General features: G+C 35.0%; 1 protein-coding gene across 2 annotated transcripts in view; it reads left to right on the forward strand.

The window, feature by feature from the left end:
• Positions 1 to 9,858: 9,858 nt before the first annotated feature.
• Positions 9,859 to 17,014, forward strand: part of LIN28B (lin-28 RNA binding posttranscriptional regulator B) — a 128,891-nt gene continuing 121,735 nt past the window's right edge. The window contains exon 1 of one of the 2 annotated variants that reach the window (XM_077162515.1): positions 9,859 to 9,988. The gene's annotated coding sequence lies outside the window, so the exon portion shown is untranslated. Of the gene's footprint in view, positions 9,989 to 10,553; positions 10,924 to 17,014 lie in introns of those variants that run through there. The other variant, XM_077162514.1, reaches the window with a different exon arrangement.

Raw genomic sequence — 17,014 nt, forward strand, 5'->3', positions numbered from 1 at the left:
AATATGGGAGCCACTAGACACATGTGATTATCAAGTACTTGAAATGGAGGTAGTGTAACTGAGGAACTGAATTTTATTTCTATTTTTATTAAATTTAAATAGCCACATGTGGCTAGTGGCTACACTACCAGACAGGGCAGTTCTACTCAACTGTAAATGCATCACAATAATTTCTCTCTATCAGTAAGACCAATTAGATAATATCAGCACCTTATTTTTCCAGAAATCACCTACTGGGGGTCCTTTTCCCTCTTCCTGTCTGGGCTGGTTGACCTTTTGACTGCTGCCAGTTTTTATCTTGGGCTTTCCTCCATTGCCCTAATCAGTCTACGCTTCCTTTTGCTGCTTTCACATGTCGGATCTCTGGTTTCCTGGATCCTGTGGCTTCCTCTTTCAATAATTACTCCTGCATTTTGAAGAATCACATCTTCCAATAGCATCTCAAAAAATTTCCTTAAGAGTAAATTTTTTGAGTTCTTGCTTGTCTGCAAATGCTGTTTTAGTATATAGTTGCCATTCACTTTTCATGGTACTTATGCCTCCATAGCCTGATTATTTTGGAGAATTTTCGGGACAACTTTGCTCACTCCTTATCAGTATTCCCCTCTGCAAGCATCATTAGCAACCTCCTCTAACCAGCCCACATCATTCCCTCATAAACTCCCATTGTCCACCTCTTCTCTGTTGTTTCTTTTTGGTCTCCTTTTCTTTGTGGGCTTATGATTTTTATCCCTTGACTACCCATTTTTGAGAGGCAGGAGAAATAATCACATGTTCAAGCTGTTATATTTAACTGAAAGTACCGATATCATTTTTTTAATCTGGAAATGATCTTTAAACATAAATTATTCTCAGGTTTATTACAAATAACAAAACTCTAATAGTGTACAATAATACTATTTAACATTTACTAAAACTTACCATATGATAGGCACTCTGCCAAGTGCTTTACAGTTATTGCCTCAACTAATACTTGCCAAAATCGAATAATTTCTATTTCTATAAATGAAGCAACTGATGCTTAGAGAGATCAACTTACCCAAGTTCACACTGCTAGTAAGTATAGGAGTTAAGATTTAAACCTATATACATGTAATGAGAGAACATGCTTTGAACCACTGTGCAACTTGTAGGGAAAAGTAAATAATAAGGACAGAGTAAGTTCATGTGGAAGTTAGATATTTTTTAGTAATTTTATTCTAAGATGGCTTAGCAGAAGAGAGCATGCTTATTTGTAGAAGTTTAAGTTTATTATTGTACCTAATGCTCACTTAGTGTTAATTCTACAGACCCTTCTTGACTTGGGGGAATTTGAGTTCTGGCATTTCACATTTATAGCAGTCAGTTTTAGTCATGCCATTATCTACAACACTTAGAGGAGTTCAGGAGACACAAATGAACAGATAACAGATGGTCTACTTCATGTGTTTCACATAAATGTCCCTAGTTCTGTCCTAGCCCTGCCTCATCCATCTCTCCAATCCCCTTAGTCTTCCCCTACCGGTAAGTTAGACAAAACAGACAGACTCATTCACACACGTATGCCCCTATCAATTAGTTATCCCAGAGCAGTCTGAGAATCCTTAGCTAGAGACGCCGGAATCCTGATGGTAATAGATAAGGAAAAGCATGGATATAAGAGAAAGAAATTTGAAGCCGGAAAGGACAGAGAAAGGAAACATCAGAATGTCCTGTAACTATAAAGCAAGATGGGTTTCTTAAGGATGGTAAGATCCTTCTGAAGGCTACTCTCAAAGAGGAGTGTCAAAGATGTTCTAAGTAGAAATGTTAGAATAAGTATATTCAAAATTGGATCATATTAGTATGCAGGTACAAATTTAAGTAAGTTTGTGAAAGAAGCAATCACATTATCTTAATGCTAGCACTTTATATTAAAATATTAAAATCTTTAAAATGACTGGTAAAAGGAACACTAGCACAGTGCTGGCAATGTAATGTGCAAGACTTATATATGATCTTTGGATCCAGGATATGGTTGAACCCTATGTGCATTTTTACTTCACCTTTGAAGCAAAAACATCAACCAGCATTTATTGAGGGCTTACAATCTGCCTGCATCTGCCTATTTTACCCATGTAAAAAGTCAAGTTCCAAGAGGTTCAGTGATATGGTCAAGGTACCCAATTCATTAGCTAGCCAAGACAAGACTCAAACCAGAGGTCTTTATGCTACATCCTGTAGCCTTTCAAAATCTCTAAGGTTTTTTGACATAATGAGACAATAATGTGGTGAAGAGTCTACATATCCAATTCTGTGCAAGTTAGGGATGGGTTAATGTACTGTTATGAACAGTCCAAGTCAATGTACAAAAAAACCTCTTAGGCTGATGAGATGACAACTTGAGAAACTTGCTGTTTTTCAAATATTGAGATACCAATCACTAGATTTCTATTCTTATGCTTAGCACAGTAACACTTACATTAAAATGAGGAGAGGTCAAAACAGAGCCCTCTAATGATCAGTTTCAAGAACAACCATTAGAATCGTGCGAAGCGTCCCTACAGTGTCTTGAAGGGGATAACTTTCATCAGCTTGTGCTGTTGCCTCTTTAAAGAAAGTGCTATATATTTTCTAATGGCTATTGTATACCTTAAATCATCCTATCCCTAATTTCTGCAGCAAGCTATCTCATATAGAAAGGTTAGAGAGGCCGAGACATTCATATGCACACTAACATTTCTTTTTTAGAAAACTGCAGTTTACTACGGATGTAGGCAGTGATGCTTTTAGAAGGGAGGTTATTACTTTCTCCTCACAGATCCTTTATGTCAGTGGTTCTGTACCTTCAGTGGGTTATGGATCTCTTTTGAAGGTATGAAGAAAGTTGTGAGCTTGCATCCCAACAAAAATGTTTACTTAAAGACACATTTTGCATAAAGAGTTCTTAAAGATCAGTTATAGACTTAGGATCTTTAGACCCAGATAATAACCTTTGTTCATGTCATCTTTCCTTCTTGGGACCTTAAAGGGAGAAAGATTAGGGAGATCACATATTTAGGGAGAAAAAGCCAGGATTTACTGCATTCCTAATATAGTTTCTATGTGGGAATAAGCTCCAAAAGTTTCACCATTGGAAAGAAGCAAGAAGCTTATCCTAAGTTTATTATGACTCATTGCTTCTTGTACATCTCTTACCAACTGCATAATTTTGCAAAAGACACACCTGTATAGCCAACTAGTAGTCATTAATATTAATATCAAATATTAATAAGCAGTTGATAAATGTTAGACATTTGTGGTATTATTTTAAATATATTTCTATTTAATTATTTTTTGTGGCAGCAGTGTTTGATTGTATTGATATATCATAATTTAACCATTCCCCTATTGCATATCAGTGTTCAATGTTGGGATGAAATATTTGTAAAGGATAGTGGGAATGGGGGAAGAATAGTTAAAACAGAAAAGACAGCCACCAAAAAATAAATTTAAAATAAATCATTAACAAAGTAAAAAGGCAACATTCTGTCAGAATGATTCAATTATGAAATTGATTGAAAATGTTGAACAATGTGAAATTACTCTCAACTGCAAAATTCTAGCCAAATATAGGCATAGAGGGAGAGATATTGCAAGCAAGGTTGAGATTAAAATCGGAGAATTTAAAAGAGCTGAGCTGTGAAGGAAGCAAATGTAAGCTATGAAGGAAGACTGTGGGAAACAAATGATTGTTGAAATGTTCCCTTACATAAATGTGGTCGATTGAAGGGAACATATAGCAGAGAGAGAATACTGCATTGAGGGTCAGGTGATTCAAATTTGAATACTACTTCTTTGATTTAAAAACTCAGATGTCAGTTTATCATCTATAAAATGGGGCTAATACATCTTTTTCTGCCTCAAATGCTTGGGGGAATTACACAAAAGCAGTGAAAACAGTCATTTATTCAATCTGTCCTATAGCTATTTCTTGTTTATCTATTGAGTCAGGCATCCTAGGTGCTTGACAGAAAAACAGTACTAAATTATTATTGACAGTGTAGCATATGAAAATGACACTATTGATGCACCATCAGTAAATCTTGGTTCTTAGTTTTTCTTGAAATGGGGATAATTTTGCTGTTAATCTGTACTCTTTTCATTTTCCTTATATCCTTAAAAAACAGGAGGCAAGATTAGGATTGTGCGCTGTCCCAGAAATCTAGCCTGTGTTTGTGACCACACTGGCAAGAGGCTCCTAAATCCAACAGTCTCCAAGTGGGATGAACACAGAAGGTCCAATGAGGAATAGGAAATATGAAATTACAACCTGATTTTTATCTCATTTTTTAAAACTTTTACTTTCTACTTTGTTTAAAATGTATATAATGTATTAACATAGCACATGTATACAATTTCTAAATAAACATACATACATATATTGGAGGTGTGCTCAAAAGTTTTTATTGATGGGGTGCAACATAAAAAATTACATCATGCTGTAGTAATTTAAAATACAATTAAAATGTAAATTAAAAAAATAAACAACAATGATTACTTCAGAAATTGGAGCTGGAAGAGGAAGTTTGATTAATGAAAAGCTGGGGTTTGTAGATCTGTGTATGACCATGAAATGTACTGATATATAGCTTTTCTGCCTAGTATTCCTTTTCTCCTTGTCTGTTTACTTGACCAATAAAATGAGGTTCTATTGGATATTTCTAGCAAACTGCCCTAAAGTCCTGAATTGGGCAGATTCCCTCCAAAGTCTGTTCCTTTAAGCTATTAATTTTTAAATGATGTTCCTTTTAGACAACTATTATGAGATAACATAAATTCTATCAAGAGAAAATTTTAATACGAAAATGTTTAAACCTACATCAAATTGGAGAGACTAGTAAAATGAACTGGTATATATACATTACCCAGATTTTACAATTTTCAAAATTTTGCAACAGTTGCTTTGCCTACCCCTTTTCTTTTTTCTTAGAACACTGTAAATTTTTTAACGTTCTTTTTTTTTTTTAACATGGGCAGGCACCAGGAATTGAACCTAGGTCTCCAGCATGGCAGGTAAGAATTCTGCCACTGAGCCACCGTTGCACCACCCTTTTTAAACCATTTTTAAGTGTAAATTCAATAGTATTGATTACATTTACAATGGTGTGCTACCATCACCATCATCCATCACCATCATCCATTACCAAAACTTTCTCATCTTCCCAAGCAAAAGCTCTGTACCCACTAAGCAATAACACCCTGTTCCCCCATCTCTCCAGCCCCTAGAAATCCTAATCAACTTTCAGACTCAATGAATCTGTTTATAATCTAAACAGTTCACTTATAAATGAACAAATCATACAATATTTGTCCCCTTGTGTCTGGCTTATTTCACTCAGCACGTTTTCAAGGTTTATCCATGTTGTAGCATGTATCAGCACTTCATTCCTTTTTTACCCCTGAATAATTTTCCATTGTATGTATATATCACATTTTGCTTATCCATTCATCTCTCAATGGACACTGGAGTTGCTTCCAGTTTTTGACTTTGTGAATAAACCTGCTATGAACATTGGTATATTAGTATCTGTGCAAGTCCTTGTTTTCCATTCTTTGAGGTATATACCTAGAAGTGGAGTTTTTTTTTTTTTTTTTGCATGTGGTTTTCCAGTTTTACATCACCATTTGATGAAGAGGCCATTGTTCCTCCATTGAATGTATTTGGCATCCTTATTGAAAATCAACTAGCCATAGATGTATGAGAACATCTTTTTTAAAAACAGAACTTTCAAATATGGGAAGTGTTATTAAAAGTCTTTTCCATACCATGTGATTGTGAAAACCTTTTTGTGTCTGATGCTCCTTTTATCTACCTTATCAACAGACGAGTAAAACATATGGATTAAAAATAAATAAATAATAGGGGAACAAATGTTAAAATAAATTTAGTACACTGAAATGCTAGTGATCAAGGAAAGGGAGAGGTAAGGGGTATGGTATGTATGAATCTTTTTCTGTTTTCCTTTTATTTCTTTTTCTGAATGATGCAAATGTTCTAAGAAATGATCCTGATGGTGAACATTCAACTAAGTGGTGATATTGTGAGTTATTGATTATACATCAAGAATGGAATGATCATATGGTAAGAATGTTTGTGTTTATATGTTATTATTTAATAAATTAAAAAAAGTCTTTTCCACAGAAGTAGCATTTATAGTTTGCAAAAAATGTTTTTATTTTTAAATTTTTGAATACTTTCACATAGCTCAAAGATCAAAACTATATAAAAATCATACATTATGAAATTTTGCTCTCACCTCTTTTCCCATCCATTCTGATCTCCCTACTATCCCCAATAGGCAACCACTTATGTTAGATACTTCTAATGTTTCTAACTGCAAATATATGCATATTTCTATACGTATATATAGAGAGTATTTATTCTTATTATCCTCTTTCTCACATAAAAGGTAGGATATGAGGTGTTTGGCATCCAGTTTCTTGTTCAAAGTATTCTAGGGTTCTTTCCATATACATATACAGAAAGATTTTATATCCATTGTATTAATGCACTATCAGTTATATTTATTTATATAGAACTCTGTAGATAGACATCATTTATTTCCATTCTTTTGCTATTATAAAAATATTGAGTCTACATACACAATCGTTTCTATGTATGCAGTTATATTTGTAGGATAATTTCCTAGAAAAGGGGTTGTTGAGTCATAGAGTATATTTATAATTTAATAGATTTCGCCCAATCTGAAAGTTGTGCCCCTTTTGCACTCCTCCTAGCGATGTATGAAAGTGTCTATCTACACACTCACTAACAAAGTGCCTTGCCAAAGTTTTGAATTTTCACCAATTCAACCGGTGAGTACAAGTTTGCCATAATTTTATAAATGTCAAACTTCCTGCCCATTTTTAATTTTGTTTTATATGTGTGAGAATGTTCAATAGATACCTTACAATTTGGATGACTGTCTTTGCTTTATAAATGTTTAATTTTGAAAAAAAAAATTATATTACTGATAAGGACAGGGATACAGTAATCTAAAACAAGCTTTTGTGACTATAGTTACTTCTCTTATTGCAATAAAGGTGAAAAAAATCTATGTGTCTAGTCAGTTCTCTGCAGAAAGATAACTCATTTTCAGTGTAGTGGTAAAATAAACCAGTTAAAATCTTACCTTATTCTTAAACTCTATTTTACAAGCTGTTTTAGGAGAACAAATATGCAAAAAGCCTAGTTTTCCAACACTTAACATAACACAAGTAAAATGACCTGAAGTCTGGGATTTGATTTCAAGTACCTGACATAAAAGAGGTGGGGGAGGGAGAGAGATATAACACCGTATTTTATATTTTCTAAATGTTTTTGCATTATTTGCTTGAAAATGTTAGTATACAGTCTCATCCATTCGTTTAAAAACTATTTTTTTACCTTTACTATGTGCCAGACACTGTCACAGATACAGGAAATATTAAGAATAATAATTTAGAGCCTGTTTTTTTCAGGTATTATCAGACACAATTTTACCATTATCAGCAGGGCACTGTCTAGAGATTCATTTTTAGAAAGAATTTGCCTTTTACTTCCTTTTGAGGCTTTTTATCCCTTTCTAACCATGCTAACATATTGCTTAGCAAGTACTTAGTCCATCAAAGTTCATTATCTCCCCTTCTCAGTATTTGATATTCATATCAGTATCTGATATGAAATAGTAGACCAAGGGTTATAATGTCCCATTTTTTCATTTTTGTGGCAGCAACACGATGCCAGGTGATACACCGTTCAAAATCAAGAAGAAATACAACCTCTTGATTGTTTGGTATGACAATTCTGGGTTAAGTTTTAATGGTTCAGCTTTTACTGTCTGTGTACAATAATCTCACAACTTTAAACAGATAATATGTAAATATGCATCAGATCTAAAGTTATACTTATAGTCTAATACAGCACCTAAAAAGTTATTTTTAAAAAGTAAAGGGCATTCTAAAAAACCTTCATTTGCAGATGTCACTCATAAATTAAAATTAACCCAAAGTATATTGCATTTCAGATACTTATACATAACTAATCACTTTATTTCTAGCAGCCAATGTCTGCATCTTTTTCCATTAAATTTCATACTACAAAGAATGTAGCACTGTGATAAATCAGTTGAATTTGATTGACACAATAATAACCTTGGGGTGGGCCATGGTGGCTCAGCAGGTAAGAGTGCTTGCCTGCCAAGCCCAAGGACCCGGGTTTGATTCCCGGTGCCTGCCCATGTTAAAAAAAATATAATAACCTTGAATTGTATCTGAAAGAATCCCTGTACTACTTAATGAGTAAGATAAGATACAATTTATGTACTTATAAATAAAAAGGAATATTTAAAGTAAGTCACATTCTATACACGCTGCCTTACATGGAAAGTTGGACAGCCATCTAAAGAATTTCAAGGAAACCAATACGGAAAATTCTTAGGGGATTATCTGAGATTTTGCTTTTGATCAGTTTGCTCCATTTATCACACCTCTAGACCAGAGGTGCTTTTTCCAGAGGTGGTAATTCCTGATAGATGAACTGGTTTCCAAATCCTAATTCAGAAACTGTAAGGGGAAATATGTTCCTCGTTATACAACAATGGTGTACAGATTTGCTTATTTGTCAGAGTGTTATCCAGCTAATTAACCTTTATTTTATTAGTCAATTTGAAACTTTTCAACTTTTGTTTTAAAACTCGCATTTTAAATTTTTGAACATATCTGGTTTCCAACACAATTTTCTGCTTGCTGAAATATTTGTTTAGCTCAGTTCCACCAAATAGCCTATTAGATCACAGACTGTATTTCTGATTTGGTAGGTTGTCAGACAATGGTTGACCAGGAATGTCTGGTTCTGAGAGCATAAAGAGAAACTTTTAGGTGACAAAAAGAACTATGAAACATCAGAACATGCAGGAAGAGAAGGCAGTAATATCTTGAGAAGAGATACCCAAATACGGTATTAGGTATACACCTATCACAGAATTTTCAGCCACAGATGTTTTTGCACCTTGTATGATTAGTAAATTCGTATTCACTTTGACGGTGAGTATTCTACTGTTTAAGAAAGGATAATGTAGATTATAGCTGATAGTAGGCGCCCCAACCTTCTGACACTGTCGATAATGTTCCCTGGATTCACAGATTCATTACTAATTACTATTCTGAATTGTGGTAGGAAATTGCGGAACTTCTGTAGAGAAAGAAAAGATATAATTTCGGCACTTTCTTACAGTTTCACTCCGCCAAAGAGCGAGGTTGGGGTGTTAGGGGTAGCACGGTCCAGCCTCTCTGCAGGCGCGCCCGAAGGACTGGCAGCTGAGGGCCGCCGGGACAAGGCGCGCCTGCAGCAGGGTCAGAGCGACAGCCCCCGCGTACCGCAGCTCCTCGCTAACAGCCCGCGGCGGCGACCGTGCGCGCCCACAGGCCGCGCGGGGACGCGCCTTCGGGGGGTCGGGAATTGGGGGTTGGGGCAAGGCGGCGCGCGTCACCGGGAGCCCAGGCTCCCGCGGAAAAGCTCCGCCGCCGCCACCGTGCGCGCCCTCCTGGCCCAGGAATGAATGGAAAGTTCAATCTCCCGCGCCGGGCTCAGGCAGCCAATGGCGCGGCCCAGAGCGGCGGCGGGCAGGTGTGCGCGTGCCGCCGCCTGACGCAGGGCTCGAGCCGAACCGCCTGGTGCTGCCGCCGCGCCCAGCGCCCCCGCCCCCCCAGTCCAGCCCCCTCCTCCCTGCACCCCGCCACCCGCCGGGCTGCGGCGGCGACAGCAGATTCAGCGTCCGGCTGCCGAGCGCCGCCCTCGCTCCCCGGGGCCTCCGCGCCGCGTCCCGTCGCCGGCTCACAATGTGCTGACCCTCCCGGCCTCGCCGCGCGCACCCCGGGTCTCCCGCCCGCCGCACTCCCTCAGGAAGTGACAGACCACAGGCTCCTTCCTCTAACCCGTACTCCCTGATTGAGCGCCCCACGCGTCCTCATACCCTCGTCCCCGCGACGCGACCATGAGGCCCCGGAGGTAAGCAGCCGGTCCCCGCGGCCGTGCGGGTGCGAGTGTGGCCGGGTGTGCGCGCAGGTGCGGACGTCGCTCGTGGCCTCAGGTCTGGCACGTGAGCAACGTCGAGTGAGCTCTGCGCCGAGGGGCAGGAAGAAAAGAGGAGGCGCTCGCGCCAGGCATGGGGAGAGGGGCAGGGCAAGGTGGGAAAGTGACAGGTCTCGCGGCAGAATGAAGTTGCCTTTTGGAAGCCGAAACACCGCGCCTTCCTTCGCGGGCCCTGATTTATTGCCCCGTGTTGCCGCTGAGATGCAGGCGGTCGATGTACTTCCGGGTTCACACCTTTCTCTCCCTGCTCCGCGCCGCTGGGGTCGACGCTCCTTGCGGTCGCCGCGTAGTCAGCGCGGCCGCCTAGACACTGCGCCGCCGCCGCCGCCGCCGCCCCCGCCCCCCGAAGCGGGCTCGAGCGGAAGGCGGGGCGCTGAGGGGGGCGCCGGCGCCGCGGAGAGGGATGGTGCGACCCGGGCTGGGGTCCTGGCGGCAGGTCCGCGCGGCCGGCGCGGGCGCTTCGGACAGCCAGGGCCGCGCCGCCAGGGGGCGCCCGCAGCGGCCCTTCGCACTGTCGGTGAACAGAGCTGCTTTGTATCAGGCAGGCGTCGGGGATCCTTTCTGCCTCCGTATGGGTGATGTAAATTCATGAACAAAAATTAAAGATTTGGAGAAAAATGCACTTGGATTTTAGATTGCGTTTGAAAAGGAGAAGCCAAAGAAGCAATGATGCGTTTGGAGGAGCGTTAACTGACTGCTGACTGTAACATTGGATGCGGGTGTTGTACGACGATTTGTACTCCCCAAACTTTTTTTTTTTTAATTTAATTGCTCGTTGGTAAATATTGAGTGTTTTCGAGTAACATCCTACAGTATGTATTTAGTGTCCTCATTGCGGGAATTTCTTAAATGTAAGTAATAGTAAGTCCGCCATTTTGAATTGTTTCATGTAACACAGAATGAAATCTTAGGTTCCTGTGTTTCCTTGCATTCCCTTCAGTTTTTCCTGTGGGTTTTCATTCATAGGTTTTAAGGTTACCAATGGTGTTATTACTGTTGATAGCTCTAAATTGTCCAGGGAAGATTTTTATTCCTACAGTTGTTAATTCTTGGAAACATAAGTCATACTCGTGTTTTATTGTAGTTTTTATTTCTTGATCGCAAATATTGTGAAAGTTAAAATTACACATGACAACCATTAATAGAATTAATTTACAAGATTGCTGGAAAAATATGACAAAGTGATTTCTATTCAGGTCAATAAAATACTTCATGTCTCATTTCTGTGCAGATTATTACTCTGTTTTGCCAGATGATAATGAAAAAAAAAAGCTTTTTAAAAAAGCATCTGTTAGTATAAACAAATTTTTAAGTCCAACAAGTTATAAAATATCGCACTTTCATTGAATTTTATAAAATTTTTCAAGGAATCTTTAAAAATTGAATTCTTGGAAATTTATGCCTGCTTTTGAGATTTTAAAAATACATATTTGATATGAAATTTATGCCATGTTTTTCTTGTGGTTTTGTATAGATTTGATGGAGTCAGGCTGTAAATTAACATAACATGTAGTAATCAGTATTCTATTTGAATTAATAATTAAACTCTTGTCCATTTTGCAGGCAGTTGTTGCTCCCCAAATTTCTTTATCTCTGCATGTATGGAATACAACAGTCGAATATATGCCTACATTTCTCAAAGAGCTTTAGGGATTAAACTGATGCAAGGCCTTTTTCTAGTATTTAGCCAGGAGAAGACTCTACTAGAAATGAATAAAATCCTTTATTTGACTTTTCCATTTGACACAGAGGATGCTTGAAGAACTCAAGAGACTAAATCAGTTTGTAATGCCTATGGTTATCAGAACTTGTTTTGGGGTGCCTCTCAATTAGTAGCTGTGAAACCAAATGATTTAATAATTATATTCTCATTAATCTCTGTCAAATTATGGAATGTCTTATTTTATATTCCATTCCGAACTTCTTTCAGAAACTGAAAAGTTTGTTGTGATGTTAATCAAGATTTAAATAAAAAATATATTAGGTTATGGGGAAAAATATGGCCAGTAATACTTTTTTGTAAGTGAGACAGATTGAGTTTTAGAATAGTAGGGCTACTGATTTTAAAGTGTATTTAGCATGTCAGTCCCAGAAAATCATCAGAATTTTAATAAATGTAGTGGATTTTAGGTTTTTATTCCCCATTTGCACTGTTGTAAGAGATAAAATAGATATTACTTGTCTGACAGTTTGATAATGCTTGGTGTCTGATCGTGTAACTTTTTTTGGTATTTGCAACACACTTCTAGCATAATTTACAAACCACAATTAAGGGAAAAAATAAAATGCTAAACAAAACATATATGCGTGACAATCTTCAGGTATAGAAAGTGTCTCTAAAATAATTGAAGTATTATTCACAGCTATAAAATTTGGGGACTATATTAGCAAGCTCAGGTCAGGAAATGATCCGTAATATTTTGTTTAATCCATAGTTGAGTGGATTACAGAAAAGACAAGTGGACAGTCAGAGATGAATGAATTTAGAAGTGATTAAAGCTTTTGATTATTAAAGGGACATTATAAAGTTTTGGTCAGTTAAGGGATTTTCTTATTTATAATTTTTAATAGAAAACAGATTTCTTTCCAAATTCTATAATCTATAATGCCTTAAATTTTTATGTTTACATGCTTTAGAACCTATATTGTATGCGATTTCCTTGTATTTTTAAAGGGACTGTATTTTCTTTTCAAATAACTGTTTTTTGATGAACCACAATGTAAAGAATTTCTAGCTTGCTAAGTAAGACAAATGAAAGTTCTTTTCATTCAAATATTAAAAACTTATTTTAACTCTATATGTCTAGAAAGGTATGAAATATCGAATTATATTGATTTGAGAGACTTTCCCCCTGTGTACATATATAATAGTATTGTGTTGCCTTCTTCTGACACAATGAAATGCTATGAAGTCGCTGACCATAGTGCTGAATCAAGACAGCCATGTTGGTCAGTGCTAAATCTGAAAACTGTACTCAGAAATCGTGTAGGGGTTCAAATATCATTGTGGTGTGTGCATATATGTGTGTGTGTGTATGTATGTATACATATATATGTGTATATAAAATTTATATTTATATTTCATATATGCACACACATATTACATATTTATTTACCTTTTAACCAGCTGAGTTAGAATGATCCAGAAATTGTAAAAGGGAGATTTTATTCCATGAAGTATATTTACTATATAATTTTAATTTTAAATAATTTTAGTAAAATCAATGGAATCAATATTAGGGATTTCTCTTTTTTTGAAAGTCGTTACTTGCATATGAAGACAAGATTTTAAAACTAATTTTTCAAGGAATGAGTTCACTCTAAATTTTAGCTGAGACAGCTATGAGGTTGAGTATGAACTTAATACTTAAAATTTTTTATTAAGATGTGTAAATTTTGATAAAAATCAACTTCAAAATATGTGATTATCAAAATTAATCAAATTAGAAATCAAATCACTTATGAAATAAATTCCACTTATAAACAATATTATAAGCATTTTTTCTAAATAAAATATGAAAATGTAAAATTATAATGAACTTGACCTAGCACTTTAGGGAGATTTTTATTCTTTGAAACAGGAAAAAAAATCATGCTTTTACTGTTCACAATATTATTGTGTTCTACATTGTGAGTTCTGAGCACTAGTACACCATTTAGAAATTACCTGAAAAGGAATGTTATAATAAATTTACTATTTCAGTAAAAAGTGCTATTTTAAACATAGAGCTTTGACATTATTTTCCTAAAAATAGAATGGGTTGATATGCAGGATCATCAAATTAAAGGTCAAAGGTGACAAACCAGGACAAAGGGCATACAGCTCATTTTCAAGCAATCAGTTTCTAGTTTTTTCATGGCTGAACAAAAGCTTAATTATGTAGAAAAGAAGACTTAGTGTTGAATGACCAGTTCTAATGTTTTTTAAAAAACATGTTTTAAAATTTCTAGAGAATGTTTGATATTTTCAAATGCTTATTTCTTTTACAAGTTATTTGGGAATGCAAGGGCTGAAATGCTGTCGTGATTTTCAAATAATTACTTTATATAAAATTTGTTCAGAATCTGAGAAAACATTTCAAATAAAATATTCCATGTGGTATAGATTAAAAATAGACTTTATTTTATGTAGATTTAAATTTTTAGAAAAAATATGTAAATGATGCTTTATCTTTTTCAATTAGTCTCTTGGTATAATCTCTGCTACATAAAATTCTATTATTTTTATTTAATATTACGTTTATTATACCAATAGGTCATTGGCAGTAATGTAAAGATGAGCAATTTCTAAAGTATCTCTTTATCATTATTAAAATATTTATTGGAAATATTTCTAATGCATTAAAAGTTCTCATACTTGGTCATCTTTTATATATATTTTTAACCATTAACATTGTTATGTATTAAAATGGATGACAAATAAAATTCTCTTGTTACTATTATAATTAAATAGCCATATACAGTTTTATTTGAAAACATTTTTATTTACCATATTAAGAAGCTACTTTGGCTAAAATTTTTATTTTGAAATTATGGTGGAGCTTCAAAATATATGTAATTAGCTTTTTTTAAAAAACAGAAATTCTGCCATTATTTTGACTCTTTTCTTCATGTAAAATCATAATTGCTTTATTTTGTTTTTTTTCTGTTTGATGTGTCCTAACAATGATTTTGCTGTGAGTTCTATTATATAAAACTATTGTTTCATATGGTGGAAAATACAAACCATTTGCTTGCATTAGGCGAACCAGCTGTGGTGAGGCTTGGTTATATTACAACATTCACATTTACGTTAAAAAACTGTGTTTGTCATTTAACATTTGTGCCATATATAGTACTTCAAACTCTCTTGACAGTATGCCAGTTTAAATTATTTTTCATTTAAGATTTTTATTTTCTATTATAAATACTTTTTCATTCCAGTTTCTGAAGAGAATGTTAGAGCTGTCCATAACTTACTGAAATTATATGTTTCATATAATGTATTATAAAATAAATCATAACCCATTTAGTAGATGTACAAAATAATTTATCCTGATTCTCCTTAAACAACATTTGAGTTTATTCTGTTAACTAATTTGTAAAAAGTAATCACAGTGAAGGGTTTTAATACATATTAAACATTCCTTCAAATGATAATGTAAGTCAACATTTTCAGAAAGTACACATGTTCATATTCAGTGCTGAACTTCCACATCTGATATTTTATTTGAAATATATATATGCTATATTTTAAGCTATAGTAAATTGCTTTAGATTTACTTCGGTGTTTATTTTAGGTAGCATACTTGATATATGTTTTTTAGTATAATTTTCTAAAGAAAACTTTTTCCCCAGCTATACTTCTAAGAAAAAAAGTCACATTCTGCCTATTTTACTTTAAAAATATTGGTTTAGTTCACCGAGAATTGAGATATACTGTACGTTAGGCTGATTTTTCATATAGACCATATAAAAATATTTTATGTAGTGAACTCTAATGTGCTTTACGCATGTTATTTAATAATCTGGTCTTAACAGCTTGGCGATTTTTAAATTAATTCCAGTATATAATGCAGAGTAGGAATCACTTTCCTTTACATTGAATAGTTATAATAGATTTAACAGTCAACCATATATAAATATATACTTCAGAAGAAAATTGTTACATTTTGTAATAGGATGATATATGAAATCTAAGAATGTAATGTATAGTGTTTATAAAATAGACAGTTGCATTTTATGGTAGACAATCCATATTAAAAGTCAAAATTGTATGTACATATTTTTTCTTTGCAATAATTAAATGACTAATTGCCTATCACGTTTTTTTCTTTGTGAAAATATGCTTTAAAAAAAGTTTTGTACATTAATCTATTTCTTTCATATAAAGTGTCCTAGATATAGCCAAATCAGGTTCAGAAATTCACTGATACATTCAAAATATTTATTGGAAACTAAGGAATTACAGGATTACAATGATGAGTTAAATATACACAATCCCTGCCACCATGAAGAGCCTAGAGTCAAGTTAGGAGAGACCATCTTCATGTGATATTATAGTACAAATGCATGGCAGAGGCGTTTTACCCAGTATGGAACAGTAAGACAAAGAGTTCGAAGTGGAGCTCTAAATGATTGAACAGAGGTTATATTCTGGTGAAGGGGAAGAGAAGTATATTCCAAGAAACCACGTAATTTTAAATTAGTTTTTTGGTTTCTGTTAAGAGTTAATAAACACATTATATAAAATATTTTACCAAAGTAATAGTTAAATGAAAACTCCTGTGAATAAAATATAAATAGCTGGTCTTGCAATATTCATGCATTTAAACTTATTTTAATTATCTTTATTTTTTCATTCCAGTAGTCAACATATAAAAATAACATTTAAGATTGTAAATATTTGATATAACATTTACCTATCTCATTCCTAAGCATAGTAGTTGAGTCATAATGGTTGATTGGACTGTAATTTCCTTTTCCAACTCTTTGTTTTTGAGAGTTTTTAAACTGTTACTTAACACCAGGGAGACAGATTAATTAATGTCTATGAAAGTGTTCCATCTTACTTTTCTTCAGAAAGAAATGTTAAAATCAGTCATAAAATCATAAACATCATAAGTTTGGATGGTGAAAAATCTGAACATCTTAGTCATTCCAATCAATGGACTTTATTTTTTTTTAACCTTGAAAGCACATAGTTAGATCTCTTAAATTCAAAAACATTATTTAGCTAAAGTTGATTTTTTTTTACCTTTTTAAACTTTGATTTCTTACTTTATTAAACTTACCACTTACAATAATTTATCATTGAATTTGAAAAGTTTTTTTTTTGCAAACGTATCATGTTTACTTATCTTTTGAAAATAGGTTGCCTTGAATTTTTTTGTCAATATAAACTGATAGAGAGAATTAAACCTGAACTGTAGGACATTAGAATACAAAAGCATAAGCTGGAGT

The sequence above is a fragment of the Tamandua tetradactyla genome, chromosome 5, assembly GCF_023851605.1.
Source record: "Tamandua tetradactyla isolate mTamTet1 chromosome 5, mTamTet1.pri, whole genome shotgun sequence".
Taxonomy (NCBI): Eukaryota; Metazoa; Chordata; class Mammalia; order Pilosa; family Myrmecophagidae; genus Tamandua; species Tamandua tetradactyla.